At 43.8% G+C, this 11,695-nt stretch overlaps 1 protein-coding gene across 1 annotated transcript in view; it reads left to right on the top strand.

Annotated features, from left to right (window-relative positions):
- The first annotated feature begins 3,164 nt into the window (after positions 1-3,164).
- Positions 3,165-11,695, top strand: part of FRS2 (fibroblast growth factor receptor substrate 2) — a 72,650-nt gene continuing 64,119 nt past the window's right edge. Inside the window, exon 1 of the mRNA XM_089674119.1 lies at positions 3,165-3,312. The gene's annotated coding sequence lies outside the window, so the exon portion shown is untranslated. The remainder of the gene's footprint in view (positions 3,313-11,695) is intronic.

The following is an 11,695-nucleotide window of genomic DNA, read 5'->3' as shown; positions in this document are numbered from 1 at the left end:
AGTAGTAAACCGCAGCTTAAAAAACAAAAAAAAATCCCCTGCAAGGTAATCTCATAATGTACTAGTATGCATCTCATACTAGCACATTATGAAATACTTATCTTAGAACGAAGCCCTGCTGCAGCACGCTGTCACCGCTGCAGAGGCTTCCATCTTCACCTGGTCTTCCTTCTGGGCTTGCAAGTTCTGGCCGTCTGACCAAGCTGTGATGATGTCACTCCTGTTCTCTGGGTCACTGCACAGTGCTCTGAAGGAACAGCATGGCTATGCTGTTCCTTCAGAGCGCATGCACGAGCTCTCAAAAACAGCGAATATCTCGTAAACAGTGCATGTTTAGCCCCGGTTCACATATATGAGGCCATGCAGGCCACGTTTTGCGCAGACACGAGAGCCCATTCATTTGAATGGACTCCTGTGCTCCATGACACGCAGAGAAGAAGTCCCTGCACTTCTTCTCAAAACGCAGCCCGCACAGGAACCTCGGTTCCCAGTACGGTTGCGTTTTCCAGTGAGGGCAGCGTGCCATTAGAAGTAATGGCACCCCCCATGGGTCCGCATTTCTCTGTGCAGGTGGTGCGGCTGCACAGATTTTCGTGCGGATTCACAGCGGTACCACCCGCACAGATGTGAACCTAGCCTTCAGGTACATTCATTTTACTTACAGGTAAGCTTTATTTATAAGCCTACCTGTAGGTAAAAGTATAAAAAAAAGAGTTTATTACCACTTAAGTACCAAAATGGCCCCCGCTCATCAGTAGTGGCGGCTAGAGGTCAGCAATAGGGCTCCACCCAACGCGTTTCGTGTAATAACGCGTCCTCAGGGGTACACCCATCCAGATGGCTGGGCCATTCCAAAACTTTCATCTTCTTCTGCTGAAGCCATTCCTTTGTTGATTTAGATGTATGCTTTGGGTTGTCATGCTGAAAGATGAAGTCCCTCTTCATGGTCAGCTTTCTAGCAGAAGTCTGAAGGTTTTGTGCCAATATTGACTGGTATTTGGATATGTTCATAATTCCCTCTACCTTGATTAAGGCCACAACCCCAGCTGAAGAAAAACAGCCCCAAAGCATGATGCTGCCTCCACCATGCTTCACTGTGGGTATGGTGTTCTTTTGGTAATGTGCAGTGTTGTTTTTGCGCCAAACATATCTTTTGGAATTATGGCCAAAAAGTTTAACCTTGGTTTCATCAGACCATAACACATTTTCCCACATGCTTTTGAGAGACTTCAGATGTGTTTTTGCAATATTTAGCCAGGCTTGGATGTTTTTCTTCGTAAGAAACGGCTTCCGTCTTGCTGCTCTACCTCATAGCACAGACATATGAAGAATACGGGAGATTGTTTTCACATGTACCGCACAGCCAGTCCTTACCAGATTCCCCCCCCCAAACTATTTCAGTTCGTTTTTCAATTGAGTTGTACAGTTTATAGGTCACATTAAAGGTGGAAAAGGTTCTAAAATTATTTATATTTATCTCATTCTTTTACATCACAGAAACTTAACATTTTAACAGGGGTGTGTAGACTTTTTATATCCACTGTATAGCCAAAACTTTTTATTTCATTTTGGAAAGAGCAAGGGAGGGTTACAACTCCTGTCAGATTTTTTTTTCTCCATCTGTGTCCCAATGCAGAGATTTCCCTTCACTTCCTGTCCCATAGACAAACAGGAAGTGAGATTAAATCCCTTCAAATTAAGGGAATTCCTTGGGGACCCCCAGGTCACCAGAACTAGTGTCCCCACTGGAGGATTTCCCTTCTATTACTTTTTTGGGGACAACCCAAATGTGGTATTTTCTTTTACTTTCAATGATAATGATAAACAGGGCAAAATGAGAAGGTGGATCTCCTTAACCCCTTGGGGCCAGTGCCTCCCGGCCCTTTAAGGGTTTCAGAAGCCGGGAGGCAGAGGGGGGTTTAGAGTCATGTGACTGCCATGACACAACGGTCACATGATCAGGAAAGGTCCCGATCGAAAGAGATCGGGACCTTTCCGTGAGTACCGGACATATGTACTGGGAGCGCGCAGGGCGCACGCTCTTAGCACATATGTCTTTTTTTAAATAGAATGCAAATGTGCGGCTGCTCGGCATCTAGGCCCAGATGCCGGGATGTCGCACATTTGCGTTCGGCCGGCGCCAAGAGGTTAATGGAGGAACAGACAGCAATAAATACTGACAAGCGTTCTAATCCATCTCTACTCTATCCTAAAGTAAAAAAAAAGTTTTGCCTTTATTTACACTGTAATATACAAAATAACAAAGAAAAGATAAAAAAAAGACAAAACAGTATGTTCCATAAACATATCTCACTAATGCATGTAAGATAGTTAAAGTGTTACTAAACCCAGGACCCTGCATTCATTATATCTGATCTCCCACAGTACACAGAACATGGAAATGCAATTATTTTAATAAACATAAACTGCTAAATACCTTTTCTCATCAGCAGTATATAACAGTCTTGTGACTTCTATCAGTGTTCGGCTGAGCACTGGTTAAAAATTGTAGGAGGAGTTTTCGTTCTCCTCTGACTGTCCTGAGACTGTATGATCCCGACCCTCTGTGTGAACAGTGCTGATTGGCCCTGTGCTGATCACACACCAAAGGAAGAAAAACTCTCTAGCAATACACACTAAACTGAGCATGTGCAGAGTGACTCCTAGAGCTCTGTACTATCAGGAGCCCCTAGATTGGGGACTGTAAAAGAAGGGGAGGATCAGAGAAAACAGGATCAAACGGCCTTTTTACACAATGCAGAGGATTAACCCCTTAGGTTCCACAGTGAGTATAACAAGTATGCTTTACTGCATATACAGACTGATTTTACTGTTGTGGGTTTAGTAACACTTTAATAAAGTATGTCAGCTCAGCTCCAGCTGCCAGTACACAAAATCAATCTGCTTATTGTTGCATAAACAAAACTCATAAAGAGCTCCAGAAACACATCTGTACGAGTAGCAACTTTGTATTGATTTTTTAAGTACATTTATTTATAGGTCTGAGATGATCAGGGTTCTGGCTCCTGACTAAGCGCAGCCATACTGGTTTGTCTACATGGAAGCCTCTGCTCCTTCCAGCCGCTGACGTCAAGAAGGAATGAGGCGAAGCGCTCGCGCACCGCCCACCCTCAGCTGGATAGAGCGCGCTCCCGCGCCGGTTCTCTTGTGACCCGGAAGTAGTAGTCTGTGGAATCTGCGCAGAGCGAGCAGCGTCGGCCCAGCTGGCGGCCTGGAGCCCGGGGAGAAAGTTGTGTCCGGGAGTGGAGCCTCCCGGGTTCCCTATGGAGAGTCCTAAGTAACCGGACGAGGGTGAGGTTTTCGGTTTCTCGGTGTATGCGGCTACTTCCAGCTCGTCTATAGCAGCCTCGGGCTGAGCTCTGGCGGGGAACATGGCTGCCCCGTTGTGTAGCGCTCCGGTCAGTTTCCTGGATGGGCAGAGATGTGAGGCCTGTGAAGTGGCCCCCCGGCAGGCTGTGGGGCCCGGCTGTGTGTGGAGCCTGGTTCATCGCCTCCAGCTTGTTGTTTTGAAGTTTTTGTTGTGTTTGTGAAGTTCCAGTGCTCGTCGGAGGTGTTTAGATTTCATGTCCACCTGTGCTGTACCTAAGACCAATAATGGAGCGGCTCCTTGTCTATGATATCATGGCTAGGTCAGGGCCTGCGGATGATGTGACCCCCATACAAGGGCCATCTACCTCAGTGGAAGGGATGCTGATCTGCCTAGGAGTACGAAGACTGACACTACTGTATACATTCTAGAATCACAGGGCACCTGCCTCCTTGGTAAAGAGGCCCTGTCACTCCACCACACGTTAGCACTTTGTGCAGATCTCTTATGCATCAGGCTGTCCTTTTTGTTTCTCAGTCACCCCCCCCCCCCAACAGTTCCAAGATTGGTACAGGCCTTCTCTCCTTTTTAAAACCTGCATCTTTCCCCCCTCAATGAACAGAAAACCTCATGTAAGAATGATTAGAGAACACTGAGCCTTCCATCTAAGGCTGTCCATACACTATACCAGTGGTCTCCAAACTGTGGCCTGGGGCTCAGATGCAGCCTTTTACTTGCTATAAGCCTGCCTTTGGGGCACTGTTTCATCCACTGACGCCAGTGAAGGGGTACAATTCCTGCAAATGACACCAGTGATGGGGTACAGTTCCTCCCAATGACACCAACTCTGGTGCACAGTTCTCGCTGACACCAAAGATGAGGTATTGTTTACTCCCTACTGATGTCTGGACGTTTTCTACTCTCGATGATCATAGTTCGCCCCCCCAATGCAGGCTATAGACGTTTCGTTTAGTGGCTGAATTTTTGTCCAAAAGAATAATCTGCCGATATTTGCACCGCTAGTGGGGCAATGTCGTCAGCCGATTTTCACGGTTCCTCCTCAACAGTGGCTAAATGGTTAGCACTTCTGCCTGGCAGTACTAGGGTCATTGGTTCGAATCCCAGCCACGGCACCTCCTGCCTGCAGTTTGCATGTTCTCCCTGTGCCTGCGTGGGTTTCCTCTGGGTACTCCGGTTTCCTCCCACACTCCAAAGACATGCTGGTAGGTTAATTGGATCCTGTCTAAATTGGCCCTAGTATGTGTGTGTATGAATGTGAGTTAGGGACCATAGATTGTACGCCCTTTGAGGGTTAGGGACTGATGCGAATTTACAATATATGTAAAGCGCTGTGTAAATTGACGGCGCTATATAAGTATCTGAAATAAATAATACATTTTCTTTTATCGGTCATGCTGGAAAATTTACAAAAAATGGCCGATTTTCGTAAGCATTGGTGGCAACAGAACGACCGATTTTTCGGCCAAAAATTCGTCCGATAAACGAACCGTCTATGGCCTGCATTAGGCTGCATTCAAACTTGAGTGTTTTTTGTAGCTTGAGCCTTGGTTCACAGTGATGCGATGCGGAATTCGCACTGGTTTTTGTGCGAATTCCGCATCACAATCACATCCCATTCATGGGAACCGCTGCAGGTGTGTATGTTAACACCCTGAAATCGGTTCACAAAACGCAGTGCAATGTGCAGAATCGGATTGCATGGATGTGAAGACCAAAAAAAGGGTCCTGCACCTTTTTGATGCTGTGCGATTTGAGCTAATTTGTGCGCATGACTCAAATCACATCGGACAGAATTCGCTTGTGATTTGCACGGGATTGTAGTGCGGTTCCTGTGCTAATCACATGCGATATGCCGCACCACAGAAGTGTGAACCCAGGCTGAAGCTCTAAAAAAAGCTCAAACTTAAAAAAAAAAAAAAAAAAAAATCATGTGAGCAGGCACCATAGGGAATAATAGATTTTTAAGTTTGAGCTTTTTTGGAGCTTCGAGTTTAAAGCTACAAAACACTCGAGTGTGAATGCAGCCTAAAGTCTAAAGGACAGTAAACTGGCCCTTTCTGTAGAAGATTTGGAAACCCCTGCCCTATACAGTCTGATTGCGCAATCTCCTTTAGCTTTGCTGTCAACTATGTCGCACAGGGCCCTGTCTGATCAATAATATTTAAATGGCTTGTTTGGCTGTGTCCTCAGATGACATTCTCTACGAGTAGGGCTGTGTAGTTGAAACACGTTAGCCTTGTATGTTATATACTCACCTTGTAGTCAAGTTCATTTATCTTTGTGGATGCTACTTGATTGCTGGCTCCACTGTGCTGCTAGAGTGACACCAATGATGAGGTACAGTTCTGTCCAATGATGGGGCACAGATGGAGCATTGTTTACTCCCACTAACATTAGGACATTTTCTACTCCTGATGGTCACAATACAGCACCCCTAAAGTATGAGGACAGTAAACTGACCCTTTGTTTGGAGACCCCTGCACTATACAGTCTGATTGTACAATTTCCTTTAGATCTACCGTAAACTATGTAGCACAGGACTCTGATCAATAATATTTAAATGGCTTGTTTGGGTTTGTGCTCAAACTACATACACCGTACAGCAAGTAGGGATTTGTAGCTGAAATGCATTAGCCTTCTGTGCTGTATATGCCATGTAGTCAAATAATTTGTATTTGATGGCTCCATTTTGCTACATGAACCATCTCTAGAGTTTGGAGTCACTTCAGCCAGTGTTTGAATTTTTCCTAATTAGGTTGGTTTACACGGTTAAGCAGCTATTCCTTTCTATCTTGTGGATCTTAAACAACACAGTTTTGGTACATCTAAGGTCCTTTTCCCATGGGTGATCCGAGCAGGTTTGCTGGACAGTTTTTCAAGGCAGACCTGATTGGAAGATTAATGGACCAGTGGGTGTAAACAGATATGTGTCTGTGTACATGCACCTACCTCCAGGTCTAGTCAGGCTAATAAAAAAAAAAAAGAAAAAAATGGGAGGAAGACTGCGTCCTCTTCCATTTGGGTGGACCGGATCGTAGATAGCCAGGTGTATATAGACAGCAGAGTCTGTTTACTCCTGCCGCCCATAGAGCAGAGTGGGGTCTGTCTGTGTCCCCCTCTGGAGAAACTGAGTGGACACAGGTGTGTTGTCCGCCTGCTCTACACTGCTCCGACCTGCTCACAGGTCCCCTGCTGATTGAAATGGAAGGCCCATGTGAAAGGGCCCTGAAGAAGCTTGTACAACCAGATTGCATAGAGTATTGCCAGGTTAACTTGCTTGGTGCAAACCTGACATAAGATAGTTAAGAAATTCATTCATGTGAACACTGGCAGTCACATGGCTGAATTGGAGCACTTGTTCACTTTTAAACAAAAACCCACAAGTCCACCCCTGCCTCTGTCTCGAGCCCTCTAACCTAATGTACAACTCCCACAAATAGATGCTCCCCATCACATTTCCAACACTGGCTGTGCCTACACAGGGACTTCCTATGATCTTGGATAGGACTGTACCTTTAGTATCTCCAAATATATTGGGATACACAGCAAGGCACTGCCAGAAAAAGATTTTGTGCTAAGGAGGGTAAACATTGGGAAAGATAGATAAGCATTTAGGTTGGTGTTTCTACATTGATTAGTTTATTTTTCTAGGGAGGTTATTGGGCTAAGTTTAACGTAATATTGTCTTTTTATACTTCTGGGATTCATCAAGTAGTCTTGCAAGGATGGCAGTCATGGCATCCCTGAAATGTTCACACCAGCTGCAAACTAAAATGATCTATTTTAGCAGGCGGCAGAGGTCCGCTGTACAGCAAGGTTGTGTTTTGTCATGCATTTTACATCACAAGGCACTTTTTTTTGTGTAACTTTATTGGAAGTGTACAAAATGTGTATTCCATTTAGGTCTCTACACAGCAGCAACGTGCCCTGCTCTGCGGTAGCCTGCAGTGCCTTCTAGTGCATTGCGGAATAATGCAGCGCTCTGCTTTCTTAGGTGACAGATCCAGCTTAAGAACAATTGGATGAAATTGTCTCATTTGTGGCCAACAGGAGTCATTGCAAGACAGTGACCTGAAAGTTGTGGGTTTGTAAATGAAGGTTGACACAAGTCTCTCCATATAATTTAACTTGTGACATAATTCATGTGATTATGTTAATGACACTGGTTTTGTGTATTTGGTGGCAGAGCTGCTAAGTCACCTAGCATCTGGGATGTCCTGCATATAATTCTGATCTACTTGTCAGACAGTCACCCTGTGGGACTCGGCTTTTTCTGTGCTTTGGAGTGCAGTGTTGCACATGACTTTCCTAAGGATATGATACAGGGTTTAGGGGAAGTGTGGTCCTGATTTCTAGCTGTGTGCACAGTGTGGAAGGTAGCCCAACTCCCATGTAGAATGGGGGAGCTTTGTCTGGTTGTGGGGTGTTTTTTTTTCTTTCTACAATAAACACATAAATCTGTGTGGCTGTTCCATAATTTGGTGCATTCTACAGTTAAAAGGTATATATAAAAAATAATGTGATATATTACAGTTTATTAGTCCTTCAATGTGGCAGCTGCATGAGGTTTGAATTTGCGGCAAATCCCCAGTGGTCACTGCATTTATGAATCGTGAACTTTTGGCTGCAAACTTTTCAGAGTTGCTGCCATAAATAAGAAACATCCCATAATTTAGTGCAAATCCTTTGCTCCTGGTCTGCTGGATCACAATAGCCAATAATCTGAAGCAATGGATAACCGAGCCTCCTTGCTATAAGGCAGTGTTTCTCAACTCCAGTCCTCATGGACCCCCAACAGGTCATGTTATCAGGATTTCCCTCAGATGAAACAGCTGTGGTAATTACTAAGGCAGTGAAACTGATCAAATCACCTGTGCAAAATAATGGAAATCCTGAAAACATGACCTGTTGGGGGTCCATGAGGACTGGAGTTGAGAAACACTGCTATAAGGGAACATTCACACCGGCAAAAAACCTACTACATATGCGCACAGCGTATAATTTTGTGTGCAAACATATCACTAATCAATGAGCTCATACACAGCTGCATATGCATTCATAATAGTGTACATGTGTAATCATTCATTGGAATGAAAGAATTGTATACATCTAAACGGGGATACTTTAGGTGCCTGTTTTATGCAGGGTCTTCTGCTAGCTCTGCCAGCATGAATCTGTGTTCTGTGCAGAAAAAACACACATGTCCATGTGAATGAGTCCTAAAAGGTGAGCTCACAGCAGCCATATTGTCAGTGTGTGATGTTGCTGCGGAATGTCGACAATACTGTATAGGGAGGAATGCTGTACTGTGCTTTTAATTTGGCATTGGTATATGCCCTCCATGGCAGTGCCTGGCTTCCCATACCCTTTTTGCGACAACTTGCTTATTAGCCATAAAAGTGGTAAGAATTAGCAAGACCCCCCCCCCCCCCCCTTCAATAGACCTTATTAGGGTTTGCTGCAAAATTTGCAAACCTCAGGCACAATTCATTTAACTATTCATGAACTGAAGTCTGGCTAATCCGCTCATCCCTAATTTATAAGATTGGCTGCAGTGAGAAGTTGCATCTGTGTTGGACAGAGACAGCCAGTGTGTGCATTTTTCTCACGCACAGCTCACTCCCCAGTGTCCCCACCATGATTTAAGCAGGCAGCCCTCATGAAGGATTAAACTGCCAGAGGATGTTGGAAGCTGTTGCAACCTTGTTTCTGTTTTTGAATAGCAACAATGTTTGACTCTCAATTTGAGGAGTCTTTCTGATCACCAAGGTCACCAGTGATGAAAGTATGCCATTCATTTTGTATGTCTCAAATCGCATCCGCACCAAAATAGTGCAGGACCCTTTTTTAGTCTGCCCATGTGATATGTTTCTGCACATCGCACCAGATTTGCTAACTGATTTCAGGGTGTCGTTAATTTAAAATACACACCTGCAGTGCTTCGTATGAACAGGGTGCTGTTATGATGCGGTGCAGAATTCACACAGGAAACCAGTGCGAATTTCACACCACATCAGTGTGAACCCAAGCTTACCCTTTCCAAAAAAAAGTACCAGGTGAAAACGCAGGGATGTGAACGTGTCCCACATGTCATGTTAAATGGACTGTAGTGCGTTTCTGCAAAACGCTGCGGAAAACACTTAGGTGTGAACCTAGACTAAATCCCAACTGCCTCAAAAATATTTTATTTTGGATAGAGCAGGAAAGGGTTGGTAGGTCAGGATTTTAATTTCCATAAATGTTTATTGAGAATGTTTAATTAAAAATGGGTACATAGTACAGAGCTCGTATTCATAGTGAAAAGTTTGATAACATACATTTATTGAAACATTGGGGTTGATTTACTAAAGCTGAAGGGGGCAATCTCTGCATAGAAACCAATTGACTTTAAGGTGTTTTTTTTTTTTTTGTTTTTTTTTTGCAAAGCTTAATTGAACAAGTTGAAGTTAGAAGCTGATTGACTACCATGCACAGCTGCACCACATTCTGAGGGCACCAGTTTTAGTAAATCTTCCCCAATGTATATTTTTTCAACTGCATATAGAGGCTACCCAATTACTTGTTTTCTGCAATAAGCAGTAATGTGTTCAGATGCATACCTTGTTTATTGTAGATATTACTAGTTAGTAGAAAATGAGTGATCAGCTGTGGTATAACATCTTTCTGTGTGTTTGTGTAGGAGCTGTGATAATAAAATTAGATGATGTTCGTTCTAGTTGGGGTGGGGATGGAGGGGTATGAATGTGTGGAAAGAGTATGGGATACAGGGATTGATGGAGGAGCTGCCACAAACAAATGGGCAGAAGATGGCCAGCTTCCCGGGAGCTACGTTCTTAAAGTTTACTGAAGATCACTGTCAGACATGTCTATTTGTCTTCTGAATGAGTGGTGATACATGTTGTGTCCAACACATCTTCAATAAACTTTGATCTCATATTGTGTAGAGCACTTGCCATCTTCTGTTACTAGATTTTATTGCTGTCTGTGTCTTTAACACAGACAAAAACAAGGTTCTAGTACAGGGAAAGAGTTGAAAATTCTGACAGTGTTTCTTAATATTTCCTGACCTGAAACAAGTTGGCAAATCAGGAGTTCTGATCTTACTCTGATCTACATGCTTGTTCCACATCAGTGAATAAAAGGAATAAAGTCAGAGGCAACTAGTATTTTCAAATGAAAGGCAGCAATGGTAGCCTATTTCTCTCAGTACAAGTCCTGTTAAAGGATAAATTCACCTTATAACAAAAAATAACTGCACATTTTTTTTGCAGGTATAAAAAGTGCATTTACTATTTTTTGGTTTAGGAGCCTGGAAAGCATTGCACCAGCGATCAGATGGCTGGTGCCATGCACAACTCCTGCAGACTCATTGTAATCTGTCTGCTTGTACCTCATATGCGCAGGCAGTTTCACACTGACAGGAAGAATCAATGAGCTACTACAACACTCAACAGCGCTCTGGTAGTTTCATTGAGAACTACAAACCGACAGCCACAAAGGCTGTCCGGACTTGTAGTTTCCCTTTCACGGAACTCTGTAAATAAATGACATGGCTGTATTTTTTTTAAACTTGTGACCGCTAGTGGTGGGAGAAAATCCCCTGCTGTCACAACGGAGGTGCAGGGGCCGGCCCTACAGTAACATGTTACACCCCAAATATGGGTATAACTTAAGAAAAAAGGTGAACCTATCCTTTAAAAAAAGAATCTGACTTTGCACCTTGAGAACGAACAAAGCAAACAGGTTCTTCCCTGAGAAGATCTTTGCTGAACTCTCTCTTATCTCTGTAGGTAAATACTTGGTCCTTGAGGATATGGAGAAGCATACGACCTTCTCCTCAGATACAGTAGTTGGGCCTGAGCAGCTAATCCCTAAGCCTGAATACTGTTGGCTTAGAAAGAAGAGGTTGATCCTTTTGTAAACTCCAAATCAGAACTTGCACAACATTAGGACTCGGCACTCGCTTGGGGTTGTCCATTCACGGCAAAGTGACAGTCTTTAACTTTTGCTGAACTCCTTCTTATAATTATAGTTGCCTGGCTATTATGCTGCCTCCCTGGCTTCGTTACTTTTAGGTCATTCACTCCTAAGTATGTGCAAAAAACTAGTTAGAAGCCCTTGTCTGCATGCACGTTCTGGAATACTGACAAAGTGTTGAAGCTAGAGGGTAGGGATGACAGTCAGGAAATTAGCATTGGCAGGTATGAAGTCAGCAATAGCAAGCTTCATACTTAAAGTGGAACTAAACCCTTCTCTCCTTTTCAGTCAAGAAAGCTGCCATTTTAGCATCTGTGTGATCTGTAACTACCATGATGCTGTACATGCCATCATTTGACACCAGCCATT

Source organism: Staurois parvus, unplaced genomic scaffold, assembly GCF_062004578.1.
Source record: "Staurois parvus isolate SC_StPar_1 unplaced genomic scaffold, SC_StPar_1.0 ptg000147l, whole genome shotgun sequence".
Classification (NCBI taxonomy): domain Eukaryota; kingdom Metazoa; phylum Chordata; class Amphibia; order Anura; family Ranidae; genus Staurois; species Staurois parvus.
The sequence above is the reverse complement of the archived record's forward strand: the minus strand, read 5'-3'. Positions and strand labels throughout refer to the sequence as shown.